Below are 6144 nucleotides of genomic sequence, written 5' to 3'. Positions count from 1 at the left end.
AATCAGGAAAACAATCTATACATAGTGACAGATATATTGTAAAGATAATCAACTTTGAAAGACTTAGTAACTCTGGTCAACACAATGAACAACCTCAATTCCAAGAACTCATGATGAAATGTGCTAACCACCTCAAGAAAGAGAACTGATGGATTCTTCAGTTGCTGATTAAATCATTTTCTTTCATTCTTTCTTTATCCTTCTTTCTTTTTTCTCTCTCTCTGTCTTTTTTTTCTTTCTTTCTTTCCATGGCTAATGTGGAAATTAGTTTTGCATGACTATACATATTTGTAATAGGTTTTGCTTTTCTTGTCTTCCTGATGGGTTGGAGAGTAGGAGAGGGAGAATTTGCAGATAAAAATAAAAGAAAATTGAATTTTAAAAATATTCACACAGAGTTAAAATAACTGGATAGAGAAAAATTTATTACACTTTAGCTGAAGCAAAGAATTAAGAACTCTGATCAATCCAATTCTAGAGGTCCAGTGATAAAGCATGCTCCCCACCTCCTGATGGAGACGCAATGCACTGACGGTGCCAAGTGGGACATATATTTTTCGACAAAGCCAATGTGACAATTTGTCTTGCTTGACTATGCATATGTGTTGCAAGAGTTTTGTTCTTTTTTTATTCAATTGGGGGAGGACATGGGAGAAAGAGAAAACTAATGCTTGTTAATTGACAAAAAGTAAAATAAAGTAACATTTTAAAAACCCTAATGTATTTTTATATAAATACTTTCATAAGAATGGTCCACCTGATGCATTTTATTTTTCTAAAAACAAATTTATTATTGATATCTTCTGATTTACATCACCTACATTTCCCACAGTATCCCCTCTTCTCTCCCTCCAAGAAGCATCCCTTATAATAAAGAGGAAGAAAACAAAATTTGCACAAAACTAACCAATATATCAAAAATGTCTGCCATTATATGTATTGTTCCAGTAACCCACCTCTAAAAAGGAGGAGGTATCTTCTCATATCTTTTCTTTGGGACCGAGATCGGTCATTATAAATTCTCAGCATTCAGTTTCAATTGGTTTGTTGTTCATTTTCATTCTTCTAGTCGTTATGTATATTGTTTTCCTGTTTCTGCTTATTTCACTTTGCATAAGTTCATAGGGTCTTCTCTGTAGAGGCATACCTCATTTTACAGCAGTTTGCTTTATTGTAGTTCACAGCACAATAAAGATATTACACTTTTTGCAAATTGAAGATTTGTGGCAATCCTGTGTTGAGCAAGTCTATAGGCACCATTTTTCCAACAGCATGTGTTCAGATGTCTTTGTGTCTCATTTTGGTAATTCTTGCAATATTTCAAACTTTTTCACTATTATTATTATAACATCTGTTAGGGTGATCTGTGATCAGTGATCTTTAATGTTACAACTGTAATTGTGTTGGAGGTGCCACAAACCACACCCATATAAGACTACAAACTTAGTCGATAAATGTTGAGTATGTTGTGATTGCTTTGCCAATTGGACATTCCCGTCTCTCTCCCTCTCCTGCAGCCTCCCTATTCCCTAAGACATAACAATACTGAAATGAGGCCAATTAATAACCCTAAGTGTTCAAGTGAAAGGAAGAGTCAATCAATGCAACAAACCTCATTGTTGTCTTACTTTAAGAAATTGCCACTGTCAGCCCAACCTTCAGCAACCACCACCCTGATCAGTCAGCAGCCACCAGCATCAAAGTAAGACCCTCCATCAGCAAAAAGATTCTGACTCATCGACAGCTCAGATGATGACATTTTTTAGCAATAAAATATTTTTAAATTAAGGTATGTACATTGGGTTTTTTAGACATAATACTATCACACACTTAATAGACTGTAGTATAATGTAAACATAACTTTCATATGCACTGGGAAACTCAAAAATTCACATGACTAGCTTTAATGCAATATTTTCTTTATTGTGGTCTGGAACCAAACCTACAATATCTTCGAGGTATACCTATAATTCATCATGTTCTCTGTTTCTTTTAGTGTATATCTTATTCCATTCACGTACCTCAATGTGTTAAGCTATTCCCCCAATCGATGGGTACTCACGTTGTTTCCAACTCTTTCTTTCATTGTTGTTCTAAATATTTTGATGTATATGGGGCCTTTATTTTTGCCCTTGACTTCCTTCTGGTATATGTCTAGCAATGTCTCTGTGACAAAGGGTATAGACATTGGAGTCACTTTCTTTGCATAAATCCAAACTGCTTTTCACAATGGTTGTACCAATTCACTCTAAATCTACCAGCATCATCTCAAGCATCTTCATTAACAGTGCACATGGCCTCAACATGCCAAGTACAATTATGTTTTTTTAATGTTTTGGGAAGGTGATGGTGGACCTGAGTAATTGGTCTTTAATTAAATTTTATTTTCAAATGAAGATTTTCATTCTCTCTCTCCCATGTCCCCCCACCTTCACCCTCAGTTGAGAAAGGAAGAAAAACAAAACCCTTATTACAAACATGTAAGATCAAGGAAAACAAATTCCTGTATTGGCTATGTTTAAAACAATTTGTTGCAATTTACCCTCTAAATCCATCACCTCTCTATCAGGAGGTGAGCAACATATTTCATGAGTCTTCTGCAAATGCAGCTGATCTCTGAGTTGATCAGAGATCCCAAGTCTTTCCCTGTTGTTTGTCTTTATAATATTGCTATTATTATATAATTTTTCTCTTAGATCTATGCTTCCCACACTGCGTAAATTAATTCATACAAAGTCACTCCATGTTTCTCCAAAACTGAGAATTAATCTTTTTTTTTGGTCCAGGCTCATGTTTATTCAGAAGTTTAACAAAAAAATTTTTCTGCAAGGTAATTTTGTATTTCTGGCACCATAGTTCGCCATTTCCCACCTCTCCCTACCCGCTTTCATCCTAAATGTCATTTTTGGTTACAGATAAAACAGTGGGCCTTCTCCTTAACCTTACACCCTGACTATGCACTGTGGGTACATGTGTATGTTTGAATTGAGAGAGGCAGGATGGTAAACATAACAATGATTATACAACCGATATCGATAGAATTTTTTTGAGAAAAAAAATCAGCCTTTTTAATGTGTATTAGTGGTTTTTCATGTACATGCCGCTTGATTAATGTATCAAGGGGAAAATGCATGATCACAGTTCATTACAACAGCTTACATCTTAAACATTTGCTGTCCCAACATGTCATCAAACAACCAACCTTTCCAAGAGGAAGGTAAAGGCCAGAGAATTACAGACATGATGGAAGAAGTCAAAAGGGTTCCCAATGGAGGGGGGTGAAATGGACCCACATGCATGAGTATAATTTGTCATTCATTAGTTGGCAGTGAGTTCCTTAAAACAAAAAAGTATCTAAACATCACAAAGGATGCCTTTCAGTCCTTTTTAACTACACCGGAACAGTTATTAGAAGCATTCAAATTATGACCATTGGGCTTCTTGACTTCCTGAAAAGGAAACTGATTTGAAAAGGGGGCCACAATGGGTAATTCTATTAAAGATAATGTCATAATAGACAGAAGCCAAAAGCCTCCTTAGGGCCAAGCATCATCATTGATTGCTTGGGTCTAAACTGCTGAAGGGCTTATTTTAAAGGCTTCTGAGCATCAAAGATTGATTTATATAAACACACAAATAGAGGCAGACAATTGTAAAGATTATACAATAATTATATAGGTGACTCTATATAAATAGAGTAGTGATAGAGAATCAAAAAGAGAAACTAAAGTTTAAAAATAATTTGAATAAAAAGGCACACCCTGTAGAAAAGTGTACAAAAGGATAATTCACTTTTTGGATGTCAGGAGGTGGAGGGGTGGGAAATGGACAAAGTTCTCTTTGCAAATGAAGTTAGTTTCTGTCAGGCAAAGTGGACAGTGACAACTGGCTTCTTTATATCCTGGTTTAAGTCAGTCTCTTCTTTTATTGGCTTTTTAAAAAATGTAGAATCGATACATCAAGGCCACAACAAGTGCAGAGATTGCTGGGATCACCCAACTGGTCCACCAACCGCTGTTATTATCAGCGGTAGTAATGAGAGTATCTAAAGGTTTCTTTATTTTGTATCTGTCATCTGGATGAAGTCCCCCAATGATAAATGTCTTGGATAATTCTCGGGCATCCGTAGAATGCCCAATATCTTCAAAGTTTTCAGTTGCATCACCTCCAGCTTGCTCCCTCAGAACTTATTCTCCACCAGGATGCTCGTCCAGGAATTTGGTCAGATCGTAGACTTTGTAGTGCAGGATGAGCCAGGTGCTCTTGCTGTGGTTGTGCTTCTGGATCTCCTCCAGAGTGTAGTACTTCACCTTCTCGTCTGACTGCTCTGCCATCTCAGCCCACGGAGAGATTCTGCAACATTTCTGGGGAGCAGCAGTGTGGCCAGCGGCTCATGCAGTTCTGACCCTGGACGTTCTCCCAACTCCCCAGGTCGGTCTGCGAGAATTAATCTTAATGTGCTCCTATAACCCACTAAGCTCTGTTAGGCCAAATAGGCCATGACAGTCAGCTGGTTTGAGTCCATATTGAATGCCCACAACCTCTCATCCCCAGCCACTGAGAGACAGTGTGGTGAAGGGGAAAGAATTGCTAGATTTAGAGGGTCCTGTGTCCATATTAGAATTCTACCATATATTTACTACCTGTGTAACCTTGAGTAAATCACTGAACTTCTTGGGGCCAGTTTCCTCACCTGTAAAATAAAGTGGCTGAACTGGATGACCTCTAAGGAGGTTTTTCCAGCTCTAAATTGATGAACCAGACCAAACCTGAAAGGAAGGTATAGATCCACAAAGATAACAGAGAAAATCCAAACAATATAGGGTATACTTCTTGGACCAACTCACCCCATCCTGGAGGTGACATCTATTATTTCCTGACCCTCAGTCTAGGCCTCTTGGCCCCTCTTTACAAGGCCACGGGGTCAATGCGGAGTCCTAATCTAAAAATCTTTCTTACTCCTTCAATATCAGATGTGGGAGGAGCTGAGTTTTTGCCTGCCTTGGCCCTCAGTTGCTTCCAAGCTTCTCCAATGTACTTTATCTTAATCAGTTGGCATCCTGGTATTGTCTCAGTCATGGTTGTCATAATTCACCAGCAGTTTATGTATCAAGGATTTTCTATCTGTGTCAGTCCAGCCACAGGTATCCCACTAACCCAGGTACTTAACAGGCCCATAATAGATTATATGACCAGAACTACCATCCTGTCTTAACTAAAACAAGCAAAGTATAAAATGGTGCTATCACTTCGAGTTCTTTGGCTGAGTTCCAAAGACTCTAATACTGATTCAATTACCTGCCCCATGATCCCAATGTCAGAATATGAGAAAGGCTATGCTTGCTTTATGCTGGGGACTATTGTCAGGAAGGGGTTGCAATGCCTATGCATTATTAGCTCTGGATCCTCTCTCCTTCCCTTTGCTCTTTGGAAGTCCTGCTGTTTGGTGGGGGGGGGGGGTAATGGTGGAGGTCATTTGACTTTTACTGGTTAAGCATGATACCCCCACTTTGGGAGAGTGGGGGGAAGGGTTCAGTGTTTCATCAGTACTCCAGGCCTTATGGTAACACCTTCCTGATTTAGATTAGCTGGCTGCTGTGGTGATTGCAAGAGGCAGTAATGTTCTTATATTCTTTTTGTTTTTTCGCAAGGCAATAATTGGGGTTAAGTGACTTGCTGAAGGTCACACAGCCAGTACATGTGTCAAGTGTCTGAGGTCGGATCTGAACTCAGTTCCTCCTGACTCCAGGGCCAGTGCTCTACTCACTGCGCCACCTAGCTGCCCCTTTTATATTCTTTTAACTGTGGAAGCTTTGCTCTTTAAATTTTCTATTAGGAAAGTTCATTTTAATTGCATGTTATGATCCATAGTGTCTTACTGCATTTTAAGCTTTGCACACGAATTGCCAGACTAAAGTGTTTCCTTTATTACACAAGCTGACAAAGAAAAGGGGGAATGGATTGGGCGAAGCTTTCTAGGGCTGACTTAGCCCCGCCCCCTACCTCAATCAGCAGAGCCCTAAATATTGCTGGGTAGCATGAAGTTTTTTAAACTCAAGCAGAGGTGTGTCTGTGTGTTAAGAATCAGGAAGCTATCAGTCTCACTCGTCCAAACAGAACTTGAACTCAAAATCTGGGTTTGAA

At 38.8% G+C, this 6144-nt stretch overlaps 1 pseudogene; it reads right to left on the bottom strand.

Moving 5' to 3' along the window:
• Positions 1 to 3935: 3935 nt before the first annotated feature.
• On the bottom strand, positions 3936 to 4334 carry LOC118832487 (annotated as a pseudogene).
• Between the last annotated feature and the right edge of the window lie 1810 nt (positions 4335 to 6144).

The sequence above is a fragment of the Trichosurus vulpecula genome, chromosome X, assembly GCF_011100635.1.
Source record: "Trichosurus vulpecula isolate mTriVul1 chromosome X, mTriVul1.pri, whole genome shotgun sequence".
Taxonomy (NCBI): Eukaryota; Metazoa; Chordata; class Mammalia; order Diprotodontia; family Phalangeridae; genus Trichosurus; species Trichosurus vulpecula.
This window is presented reverse-complemented; position numbering and strand designations above follow the sequence as displayed.